Here is a 13279-nt window from a genome sequence, read left to right on the forward strand (position 1 = left end):
TGAAAGAAACTTTTCGGACGATCTAATATGTATAATTAAAAAACTGGAAAGACGATAGAAAATTATCTCGCATTTGAACATACTACATGCACTTTCTCGCGAATCTAGTATGAAATTTTTATTCCGTGGAAGTAGTTCCACTGGCGGTAATATCGTCTTTAGATTCACATAGCCACAGTGTAGTGTCAGATACATCCTATTTTTTCTTCTATAGGAGAAAAATAGTCTGATTGCTAGCCGGCCAACTTGCCACATTAAACATCGTAGAAACATAGTTTGCATAGCAGTAGCAGACGTTCCTCCTCTAGAGAACCGAGTAATCTATTCACCCTCTCTCTCGCGGAAGATCGACAGGCATTCCGGTTCTAGAGCGGACAAGAACGAAACTAGACTCTCTTACCCTTTATCTTTGAGAACGTCTTTCGAAAATCGCGCATTTGCTCACAACCTTTACGAAATGAAACGCGACCAACCTTTCTAGTTTACCTTTCGTCCCGAGAATGTTCGGCGACTATATTTACCATCTCTCGTAGGTACTTAATTTTGCTTTCGGAATTAATTCCGTTAAGATGGGTCGGATGGAAACGGTGTAGGTGTTACGTAAAGGTAAGAGTTGCCGTGTCGCTGCAACGTTGGTATTGGTGACACATTGAAATACCAGCGATATGTCGGAGAGGCGAGACTCGTGGAAACTTCCGCCGAGTATTTTCCCCTGGACTGTCTCTCACAATTAGAATACTCTGGAGAGGAAGAGGGAGTGAATCGGCTTCGTAGTCGTAGAAACGGAGTAACGGCGCAGATAGGTGCCTATTAGTGGGGGAGAGACGTCGTCGATTTTCCGAAAATAGAGACGGAGAACGTGAGAGCGGGACGGAACGATGATTTATTGTACCTTGGGAATGCGCCTTGAGCGGTGCTGCGAATCTAGTTGATGCCAGTTAGAAATACTGTTCGTTCGAGCCTAGACTAGTTTTTTATAGCTGAATATGTCGAATGACGGAAACAGTAGTAGAGAAATTGGAACAGCTTGATGAGCAGTTGATTAAAAAGAGGATTTAGTTTACTAGTCCATGAAATATTTTTCACTGTTGCTCCTTAAATTATAGGATCTCCTTAAACCAACTTTGTAATCTTCATGTTTTTGCATATACAGCAAATCATTTTATACGTCAAAATTGTTAAAGGGATGTTATTAAAATTATTAATATAGGACTTATAATTCACTAGAACAAACAACATTTCATTTCATACTCCGAAATTTTTGGGTGATCGGAGTAACTCCGTCATCGCGTAGTAGCCGTCGAGAGGGAAATGCAACGGAGCCACGATGGAATCGCGTGACGTGCAATTCGACGGTTCGGACGGACGGCTCTAGGAATAGTCGGTTATCAGCCCACCGAGTGGTGAGCCCTGGCCTGGGTGTGTGTCTTTAGAAAAGCATTAGTGTCCGGAATTAATTGATCGCGGAAGGGAAGTGGATATCTACGCGAGCTTACATATTCCTCTTTGCCTCGTTCCTCTCTCTACCTTTCTCTTTCTATTCACCTGATAGTCTCCGTTTCTCTTGCTCGACGGTTGGTTGGTCTGAGGGTGCAGGGTAATATCGGTACTAGGCTGTACCAGTCGATGAGCCACTCGCCGCCCTCCCCTCTTCATGGCTCTTCTTGCATTGCCTCCTACACACGACTACGTTTGGGGCAACGATATAATTCGATGGCTCGTTCCTTGTGACTTTTATCCGCGTTTTTAATACCGGAGTACCTCTCGACAGCACGTATCAACCTCGTTTTTTACCGACCACGCCGCTTTTTGGTCGCGTTCATTTGATTCGTTCGAGGGTCCGGCGTTTTATCCATGAATGACACGGCGCGACGCGACGCGGAGATAAATTTCTTCCTCGTTCAGATGGACAACGTTTTCGGTGGCTCGCATGAAATTTGACCATCGAGCTCGGCCAGCTGATTAATGTGTACCGTTTGGCTGGCCGACCATTCGACCACGCTTTTTCTTCCTCCAGTGTCGCTCGACGTTGCGGTGAAATTTGTCACAGGTGTGCAAAACGTTGGAAAGTATTAAGCATAGCTTTTTGGGACCGTGTACTGGTCTATGATAAAGAAGCGCAGCTTCTGGCATAATTAATAATTAGAAGATAGTACCTGCACAATTCTTGCGCTCTTTACTCTTTTATTCTATAGATTAATCTTTATCAATTGTACGTTTGTTTGCGATTAAAGATATTACTATATTTCTTAACTCCAGCCATCCTGTTTGACGTGTTTTTATTGCAATACACTTACTTTTGTATTTTCTTAGGTCCTTCCCATGATCGTACAAATTTTTATAAAATGTAGTCACTGACTTTTCTATTACGGTAATTAGCACAATATATAGATGGCTTTCCGCATTGTCATTTTTCTTTCTCATCCGTGTCATCGTTGAGGATTCTCGACGCCAGAGGCAAAGAGATGCACAACGGATAGAAACGTTTGTTTGAGGAGGCCGAGGGCCGACGGTTATTAAGCTCAGGCCACAGACCACATCAGAGGCAAGCAGAGAGACCCCTTGGCGTATTCACCTAACCTACAGCCCTTTCTCTATCTCTCTCTATTCTTCTTCTTCTTCTTCTTCTTCTTCTTCTCTCTTCTTGGTTCGTCCGCGTATCTATCATAATTTACGATGCCTCACGAACCTTCTAGTCTCTAACGATCAATCCTTCACGGATTTCATTCAGCTGTCGACCAAACCAGAAGTTTTAATACGAAATGCATATTTCATTGTCCACGGTTGTCCCCTCGAATTGCATTTTTCGAATGTGCGTCTGGTTCCAGTACAGTTATGCACAGTACACTAGGATTAAGAGATCACACGAGAAACTTTGCTGAGAGTAGTCTAGTTTTCATTGACTCAAATATTTTGTTTTTCGATCGAGGTATCGTAGAATGGAAATAGATGATGATAAAAGAATTGTAAAAAATTCATTATTTGAAGCAGTACTTTGGTTAATGTGATTTTATTTCTTTGAGTAAATCATATTATAGTGCTGAAGAAATACGATCTAAACACAGCGTTTTATATCGACTACTTTGTTCAACGAGAGAAATCAAAGGTCATTTAAGAATTGGCAGTTAAATGGATATAGAATAATTATATGCATCGCTATACGTTCCTTAATCGTGACGCGCATTGTTGCATACGTAATCATAACTTTAATCATTCAGTGACTGAAGAAACGCAGTTACCTGACAATCATCAAATATACATACTTTATATTGCGTTATATATATCCATCTATAAACTGACTCATTCCGAAAACAAACGACTTACGAATAACAATTTAATTTAATCCTCACTAATTTCATTTTATTTGTTAATAATTATTATACCAACACCAAGCTCAAATATACAAATATACCGGAGACGCCAACAACCGTTCCCTTCATAAACCACCTACCTTCACAAAAATTATTTGACTATCAAATAACGTTTGCCGATTTTGACAATTACCTTCAAATCGACCACGAATCGATCCTTTGAAATTCAGAGCGAATTCTTCGCGAGGTGGCTAGCTCGGCGATACCCATTACCGCGTGCCCGGCGAAACACGCCTATCCAGGCCACTTAGACGCAATCACGAAAGCAATTGGAATCGGTAAATATCTGATTCGACTGGTGCAAAGGGAAGCTCGCCCCGGGAGGGCTGGAACGAACGGAGAGGAGGCGCCGGGCTTAAGCGGTTAGCCGGATCGAGTAGTAGTCGACTTGATATCCGTCAGATATGTCCTTGAAGCATGCGAGCCGTGCAATATCGTTTGATAAAGGACGCCGTTACTCGCACAGCCAGCTCGCACGCTTCTGCGTTAAACGCTCCCACGCGCTCCGTGTAACGGATATACACTGTGGCTCAACCCTCTCGCTGCTATTCCGCGTTTCATCCCTTTCAGCTGATCCCTGTTGCACTCGCGTTGGCGTGCAACCGCTCGATTTCGCTCCGTGTCCCCGTTCCCTCTCCAACTCCGCGGAAATCTGCCTTTAGGCGCGTTGCGGGAGCACCGAGATCCGATGTGATAAGTGGTTAAACGGCAGTAAGTAAATGTTGTAATGCGCGCTGCGAACGGAACGCCGCTTCAAAGGTTGATGCACCACGCTGTGAGACGATTATGCGTATCGCGCGACCGCGACCGCCACCGCGGTGTTATGAGATTAGGATGAGGGCTCGAATTATAATACGTTTGTTTAGGGGCGAAATGAGTAATAACCGAGTAGTTATTCAAGGTAGTCAGGGTTTTTGGATGGTTTTGTGGCGAATGGTTGTTAGATTATGTTGATGTGCGGTCAGCTTATGAGGTTGAATTTTTGCTTGTTTTATCAAATCGTGTCATGAATAATATTGCTTTTGAATACGCTTTTGCATTTTCTAATGAGAGAGCAATTATATAGCATGTATTATATCACGTGGAACCCACTTTAGAAGTGGGTAGGAAAGTGGGTATGAAAAAAGTTCATACGGACATTTGTTCTATCCGATCTTGTTTCAAATTTGTAGCCATTTTTGTGTTTCAACAATCCGCGACTGCTTAACTTCATTGAAATGAGTACCCTTGGTTTGTATTATTCGATTATACCTGGAATATTTGAAATATTGCAAAATTCTTTCATACGATTGCAAGCTTACATATAGACCGAGGGTCCGAGTACCTTCCATGAAGGTAAACAGTTGTGGATTGTTGAAACACAAAAACGGCTATAACTCTGAAATCAGATCAGACAGGACATATGTTCATATAAACTATTTTCATTGTTCTTGTGATATTTCCTATCCACTTCTGAAGTGGGCTCCACATGTTACATGTCATTTTTCTAATGACCTGTAAGCTTTTTTTATATCTTTTTTATAAAAATCAATAAATGTTGATTAAAGAAATATTACATACGTTCTTGGATAGCTTCACTGATTTAAGATATTTTCCATTAAATGAACATCGAGATACGATATATCTTGTAAAAACGTAGTCATGTATTTGTATACATTTAAATTCTGTGGCGCATTCAGTTCAGGTCTGTGTCAATAGCTTACATTGAATACTGTTCATATTTTGAAGTTCAACAAAAGAACCGCGCCGTTGAAAACTCTAAACACTAGGCGTGTCTGTTGTCGTTGTTTCGAAGAACGCAGTCTTCGAATGGGTCGTGGAAATCGGTCGGTGTTCGCGTGTCGTAACGTTCATCGAATTATAACGCGGTTTCAGAACCTTAAAATTTTATTACGTCAGTAACATCACAAATACTTTTAATTTGCTATTTATTGTGTTTACACATATACACTATAATATCGCGTGTAGTTCCTTTCTAAATATATTCCTGAAGGAAATAATTTAATTAGACAAGAATTTAGCGTGCGTAACATCCTCATACCTGATTATGAAACATGGAAGAAATACACTACATATCTAAATAAATTAGAAATACCTAACAGCATTAATAATTATAAATTTGAACTATTAAAAGCTAAGAACGGTACCAATTCCTACTTGTATTTCTATCCACGTACACCAATTTCGGGACGAGCACGATATTGTTAACAAGTCGCTTCCCTTTAAATTATGCCCGTCGGCTAATAACAGGGAGACACATGACATTCGTGCATGGCAATAATTAATTTTCGCAATTATGCCCGCCTTCGTACCTTCCTGCCTCGCATCACCTCACTCGATGTACTTCCTTTACCCCCTTAACCCTTCTTCTAACACATCCATCCTATCCCTCAACGAATATATCCTTAAAAATCAACCTTGTTCGTTACCATGACTATCACTAACCCCTCACGAAACGATCTTCTGCTTCCAGGTAAATACCACGACGTCTCTATAGAGCAGTATTTAACTCATTAATCGTTCGAGCCTACCCTTTTTTCCTGGCTGGTAAGTCACCAAACTCATCTGTTCATTTTAGCCTACTCGAGGTTGTCAATATACACAATATAGATTACATTTGGTATATTCTATTAAGTCTTGGCACATTTATTGTTAGTACATTTAAAATAAGAATAAATAAAAGTTGTAATTCGGAGATGAAGTTGATACTTATTAACGGCGTGCAATATAAGGAAAATTAATCTACACTGGCAGTTTTAAAGATCTACTTGTAAACCTATTTGGACATATACTATATTCTAAGTTAAGAAGTATTCAATAACTTATAGAGGGAATTCTATGATACTAGCGAAAAGAATGTATAAAAATTGAAATTTACATTAATTTAAAAATAAAATTAAAAAAACAAAGAATCAAATAGCCCACAAAATATTATTCTCAGAACAAAAAAAGACATAATTATTATCCTGTAGCTAAACTCAAACCTCGAATGGGTTAACTTATCAAATAGTTCATCGTTGAGTCTGTTCTTCCTGCCTCCCTCCACAACGATGCGACGGCCACATTTCGACCAGCTGGTTCATCAAACAGAACAATGTACCGTTATTCGGTCGACGAAGAAATTGATAAATTCCATTCGAAACGCAAACTCTCGCTAGTCGAAAGCTTTGGTCTCGGTTGGAAAGACCGGGTTTCCGCGGGGATGTGCGGCGGGAGTAAATTAGTAATTAGAAATCTGATACTGGCAAGGTAAGTCGGTGTTGTTTCGGCATTGCGTGGCTGTGCGCGTCGCGTGGACTTTTGCGACAGGCACGGCCTCGCGTGACCCAACGCCCCCGCTAGGGTGGCCCAGGGGTCGCTTCGAGCAAGGAGCAAGTAAGCAAGCAACCAAAGAGGGACGGGGAGACCGTCCTGGAAAACGTAAGGGATGACAATTATGCCCTACAGGTAATTGCTAGGTTGCAGCTAAACGGAGCAGGCGGCCTGGCCTCTGTCCCCTTTCTCACCCCTTCTCGATAAACCGCGCGAGCGCGCCTTAGAACGCAAGCTTTCATCAGAAAATCATGGCTTTTAAAAAGCGTCACGCTTCCCGCAGCCTACTAATTTATCGTGGTTTTCTCCTTTCACTATGGACACACGATCTTGGAGAATTGTACCGGATTCCTCTATTCGCTAAGATCGCTGCTTTACTCAGGCTATCCTTTAATTTTGATTACTTATTGTTTTTTAAATCTTTCTGTGGTTTCGTGTTTCTTTTATGTAATCATATATTTTTAGATCTTTTACGGTAAGAATATAAAACTGTTCGTAAATAATTTGAACTCTTTATAAAAGGTTTACTTTTGTTTTTAATATGTATTGTCTGTGTAGTATGTATACTGGTGTAAAATTAACAGAGAGAATCTTTCAAATATTACATTAATTTTTAATCGTGTTTTTCTAAATCTGGTGTAGCTGTGTACCTTTAACAATTAGAGAAAAATCATATTATTAAAGGTAAACTATTAGAATTGTGTTATACTATCTACAAACAACCATCGTTGTTCTTCTTGAACCTATATAGTCGATTAAGCTGTTAGCTATAGATATCCGCCTTATAATCTAATTTAAATACTTTAACTGACTCATCCTCCTCAAACGCCATAGAATTCTATTCTACCGTAGACTAGCATGACGTGTTCGACATGTTATCTCTTACTCGTACGCTTTGTGTTAGTATTTCATTGATCGAACGTAATATAATAGTACAAACCCGTTGCATTAACAAAATTCACCTACATTATTCCACACAATACTCCTATCTCTTACATTGTTTCACATCAAAGCTTGCGATTGTCAATCTATATTATTGTCCAAAATCATTTATCATTTATAACGTAACATTTTTCTAATAAACCCTAGCATCATTCATTCATGAATCAAGCATGCAGTGGTTATAAAAAGTATTTTTTCATATCGTGTTCATTTTGCAATGATATGTTCTTTTATCAGGTTCTTAATTTCATTGTCGTAGTATCAAATTTTTGTAATCGTATGGAAATATTACTAAATGATACAAAGTAATATATTAATGTATCTAATTAATTAATATATGAATTTTATAATAGATACAGTAATGTGCAAATACTTCTTATAGCCTAAGAGCTATGACGCGAATTTAACCAAAGTTTGATTACCTCGATTAAAACAAATTCCAACAATTTCTAAGCTATTTCACGCTTTTACGTTTCAATGTTGAATCATCTTGTATCAATATTGAATCAATTCTATTCTGAGTATTCTCAAGAACTACTCCACACTATTATATCGATTAGAAAAAAATCGAATAAAAAATCGAATGCAAGTGCAATGCTGAACAGTAAATCTCCGAAAACGCTGAATTCATTTACAGCAGAGAAGGGGGTGGGCCAAAGAGGAGAATGAGGGCCGACCCTCTGGCGACAATCGTGCACAAAATTAGCCGCAAATGTGTGTTATTTCGCCCGGCAAGCTGATGTGCGGTGACGTATATAGCTGGCATCTATTATGAAAGCAGTCCCGTAAAAGCTGCCGCCGTCTGACGCTTGTTCCGCACGCGCGTTTTCCCACGTGCTCGTAAGCCACGTACTCCGGCAGCTGGCTGCAAGCGATGGCCATAAGCGGACAACATAAGACGCGTTTAGAACCGCTTAGAAAGGTGTAAGAGAGAAAGATGAGGGTGAAAGGGAAAGAGGAGGTCGTCGAGGGTAGAAAGGAGAATACGCGCCGCTATATCGCTATCATTTTTGTCACGTTATTGGCGTTGCACTGCGAGAGGCCACGTGGCCTGTGGCAGAACGCGGGCATAAGTCGGCGTCGCTTGTGCCTCAACAACACGCTGCATATCAATCGGACACTTCGCGATCAGTATGCCCCAAGCCTTGGCACGCTTTATTTGTTTTGACGTACGTGTCGGTTCGTTGCTTCCGTGAATCGAAACGAGGGTAGTGAATACTTGGAAAACGCGCGTGATCGTTAACATAACTTTTTTATCGAGCACAAGTTTTCGGAGTTTTCTTCGTGGCTGGTGGGCTTTGCCCTTTGATAGCGATAAAACTTGCATTTGGATGTGCTTTGAACATTTCGAAGAGAGTCATAGTGACTGCAGGCGATAGTGACTCGGTTTTTGCCTTGTTTTTGCTGTATGGAGAATTTGGACAAGTGAGGATATGTAAGTATACGAAATATTTATTTTCTCTTTTTTAGGAGAACGTAGAATTTACTTATAGCAAACTTTTTAAAAATAAAGAATTATTAATAATCATTAGATGGTTTACGAAGTATTCAATTTTTGCAAGCACATTCGATCGCTGTAGATTATCAGTCATCCTCCACCATTTTTATTTTTTGAGTATTAATGAAGGTGGTTTTATCGATAGTAGCAGTATTTCAATCTTCACTTTTCGATAGTACGAATAAAATAGAAACTTAGAAATTATTGTAACACTTTCCCTGCTTGAAACAATTCTGGTGGTAACTCGTGCCTGTAGGTTTCCAAAGCATAATTTCACGGGGTGCTTAGATGCACATCGAACTGTTTCTTTGGTAGTTTCGTGCACGCGCCCCCGAACGCTGCACGAGAGGCGAACTGAAAAGTGTGGCAAAAGAAGGAAAAAAAAAATGGTCGAACGGTTGGTGTAATGTCGTGTCATTCGAGTGGCGGTCGCATGCCAGCCAGAGAATTAGCGTCGAGTGGCTATAGTTACTAGTAGAACACGTATAGAGGCTGACGTTCGCATGACGGATGTCGATTCAATAGCTCGATTTCACCGGCTTCGCCGTTCCGATGCTCCTCCGACATCGAGGAGAAATTTTACACCGATCGATCGCGATTAACCCTCAACTCCGGTAGTTTAGAATCATAATCTGTTCTAGTCCACGATGCGTCGGCTTCTAATACAATTTTACGGTACTCGAAACAATTTACGTTTGCCTTATTATTTATATAATATTGTACCGAATTATATTTTCGACTTAACTAAATTTAAACTTAAAATTAGAAAAGTGATTAGAATGAGTAATTAAAAACTTAATTACAAATGTTAAAAATTCCCCTTTGTTAAGGAGGATCTAGCGGATAAACAACTATTCTTCTTCTCCTATAATTTTTAGCTATGAATTTATATGCTTTCTTTATCATTGTTTGTAGAATTATATCTCTTTAACATTTCAATCGTTACTTAAGAAGCTATTGAATTGTTAAGATGTTAATCGAATAATATATTTTCATATTCGTATGGAGAAATACGTGTATTTGAATATAAATATTTTAGATTGCAAGAAAATGAGGGTTTCCACGCGTAAAATGAAAAATTTGCAGGATCACAATTGAACGAAGGTATAATTGGATCGAACTTGTAGATCAGTATCAAATCGGTCAGTTTGAGTGAATTATCGATAAGACTGACCAGTGGTTCGTCCCTTCTGCGTTTCCTTTAGCTTGGGCATCGACGTACTTTGTACCTATCAATTATTCGATCTTCGCTGTACATGTCGTTGCTCTAAAATTTCCCCTTGCTTTTACCCCGACGATGTTCGTTTATGTTTAAAGAAGGGAGAGATAGCTATGTTTATCGTAGAAAAAAGAAACAAGCGGAATTGCGCTAGGAGAAATTGCATGTTCAGAAAAGTATGAAACGCGAGAGGGAAATTAAAAAATGTCCGATTGAAATCATAAATAGATTCCTGTTCTTCAAATATTGTATGGTATTTAATTTTTGTACCTATTTAATCATTCTCTTAACCAAAGTTTCGAAACAATTTTTGAAACAACTTTCAACTTTCTTTGCTGCCAAATTACTACATTTTTCTCCATCCCGCGTGCAAATTAAATATACCAATGATGTTTAATATTATAAATCTATAAATACAATATTTTTCTTGATGTCTTATCTCACTAAATTGTAACATGTTATCACATTTCAAGTATTAATTGCAATTACACACTCCCAAATGTTTCTGTACACAACATTACGTTCCGTAAAATCAATAAATTCAAATTTAAAAGAACTAATAAAAGAAGTTCACGTTCAATGATTCGTTGAGCGACCACGCGAATCTCGATCGCGGTAATAATTCATCGTTGGCGTCCTCAACGTCGGGCAGCAATATTACCGGATAAAATAAGCCATTAAGTCAGCGACGCAGCCGCGGAGTCTCTCTTCTCGGGCGTTATACGAAGACGTTCATGAAGACGACGTCCTCCTCCGCGACCGATCGTGGAAGACGAAGAGCTGCCAGGGGAGGAATCGAGGGTCGAAGCCAGGATTACCCATCCAACCGAAAGGAGATTCCACTAAGCTTTCAGATTTTACCCTCTTAGCCGACCAAGGATTATAAAACGCAAATACGTCCCTTGATTAGTGAGGATAAAGTAAACATCGGCTTGCCGTCGCGGTTGTTGCTTGCGCGAAATACGTTGTCGTTCGTGAGAATGTCTTCATTCACCGAGCAATATCGCCGTTTATTTGTTGGGAATGAGTGGAGAATGAATTCTCTTCTAAGAGCATTTTTTTTTATTCGAACTGTAATGCATCTGCAAACAACTGAGTCTTGTGGTACTGTACAAATTTTGTAAAATGTAAGTTTTAGTTCGGGTTGAGTAGATTATTTCCGCCTTCAATTTTTATCGTCCTAAAAGATAAAATTCATCAAAATGTCAGGAGTTTTAGTCTTTGGTGGAAATAAATTAGGTAAAAATATTTGAGCAAATCTTAGAAAATTATCTAGTTGTCACGCATCATAACCTAAATTTTCAAGGAGTACTTGAATCTTCATCTTATATTCGAAGTTCGGAGTGTTTTGTCTGTCACAAGTGACGAAACAAAAAATTTATACTAGAGAAGACCGCGACTTAAGTCCGAAATTCGATATAATTTCGAGGATAATTTCGAGATAGCCACTTTACGGGGATAAACTGTGGGAAGATAGAAGTTTAGAGCATAGGGAAGCCTCAAGCATCCTACGGAAGTCTGGTTCTAATTAAGCGTCTCTTACCCCTGCCGCGGTTCCTTCACTCATCATCTTTCATCTTGCTTCAACATCCCTCTCCGTCAACGTTCACCCGGCTCCTCAGAATCCTCGCGAAGGTCTGAGGTGATGGTAACCATCCATCCTCCGCGTGTTATCATATTCGTGATTGTTATGTCTTTGCTCACGATACCTCGTCGCTGACGTTTTCTCTCGGTTTCGCTCGAGTCGTTGCACGCCTCGATAATTTCCATCGTCTCTCTTTTCCTCGTCATTGTTGCCTGTCTATATTTTCTCCGATCTGCCATTTCAACCACGCTTGCTCTCGTTCTATCTTCGGCGTTTCTACCTTATTTTCGTTTACGTACATACGCCGTCCTGTCTTGTTTCTTCATGGTTGCCTGGAAATACGAGAGAGCACGAGCTTCTAATTAAATTCCACTCTTTCCTATCGTGTCTTTTTTTTGTAGGTTTCCTCAACCGAACCTTAATTGCGTCGGAATCGGGATGGTTGCTGCCCTCGGCAGAGCTACTCGCTACCGATTCTCTCGGTTCTTTCTCCTTACGCCTCCTTCAACCTGCTTTCTTAATTGGCGCATAATTATGTAAACAATTCCAACGTCGGGCCGAGGGTTGGGCCGTCGAGCCACCCCCTCGTCTTTGGTTTAACCGCGGCTCTATACTTAGCGGTGTCATCAGCTGTGACAAATCGCGAAACTATTCCGCGACGACGAACCTCGCGAGTTAAAAGGGGACACGTGATGTTGGGAAGAAATTAGTGAGCTCAGTAATTAGCATGTATTTGTATAACTGCACTGCCGGATCCTCGGAGTTTCGTTCCTCGGTCGTTTTAATCGTCAACCGCGTTACCGTAAAAAGTCGTTCGAGAGATAACAAGCCCTGTATTTGGGACGGTATAATTGCAAGGAAGTTCTTGCGATATATACTGGTTATGTAGGAGTGCTTGTTTCATGTGCATTTTTCTTTCTCATCTGTGAGAATGATACATGTTTGGATAATTGCGATAAAAATTAGGTCGCTATAAATGATACAGTAAGAAAGTTATTTTGTGTAGATAATTTTTTAGAGTTTATAAAGTGTAAATGTATTGACAATGTCCAAATAAAAAATCTTGTTCTGTGCATTTCTTACATCGATATCATCTTACAAAATACCACCATGAATATTCTAATCATCTTTATCTTTCAAGTTAATCTGTTGTAGCTTGCATCAATTATGCATCGATTCGTTCTAGTTACTCGTCGCAATCTACCAAAGCCGCAACCATTTCGTATATAAAGTATAACATTTGAAATATTGTCGCAAAAGTTGAATCGGCTATCTGAGACTATCGCGATTAAAAAACTAGTCGATTAACAAAGAGTCGCGGCAACGACTTATTTACAACAGTTTAGGACAAA

General features: G+C 39.8%; 1 protein-coding gene across 1 annotated transcript in view; it reads left to right on the top strand.

Moving 5' to 3' along the window:
• LOC117160228 (uncharacterized) overlaps positions 1–13279 on the top strand; it is a 306993-nt gene that overhangs the window by 121535 nt on the left and 172179 nt on the right. The window lies entirely within an intron of this gene.

Source organism: Bombus vancouverensis, chromosome 6, assembly GCF_051014615.1.
Source record: "Bombus vancouverensis nearcticus chromosome 6, iyBomVanc1_principal, whole genome shotgun sequence".
NCBI classification, from domain to species: Eukaryota; Metazoa; Arthropoda; class Insecta; order Hymenoptera; family Apidae; genus Bombus; species Bombus vancouverensis.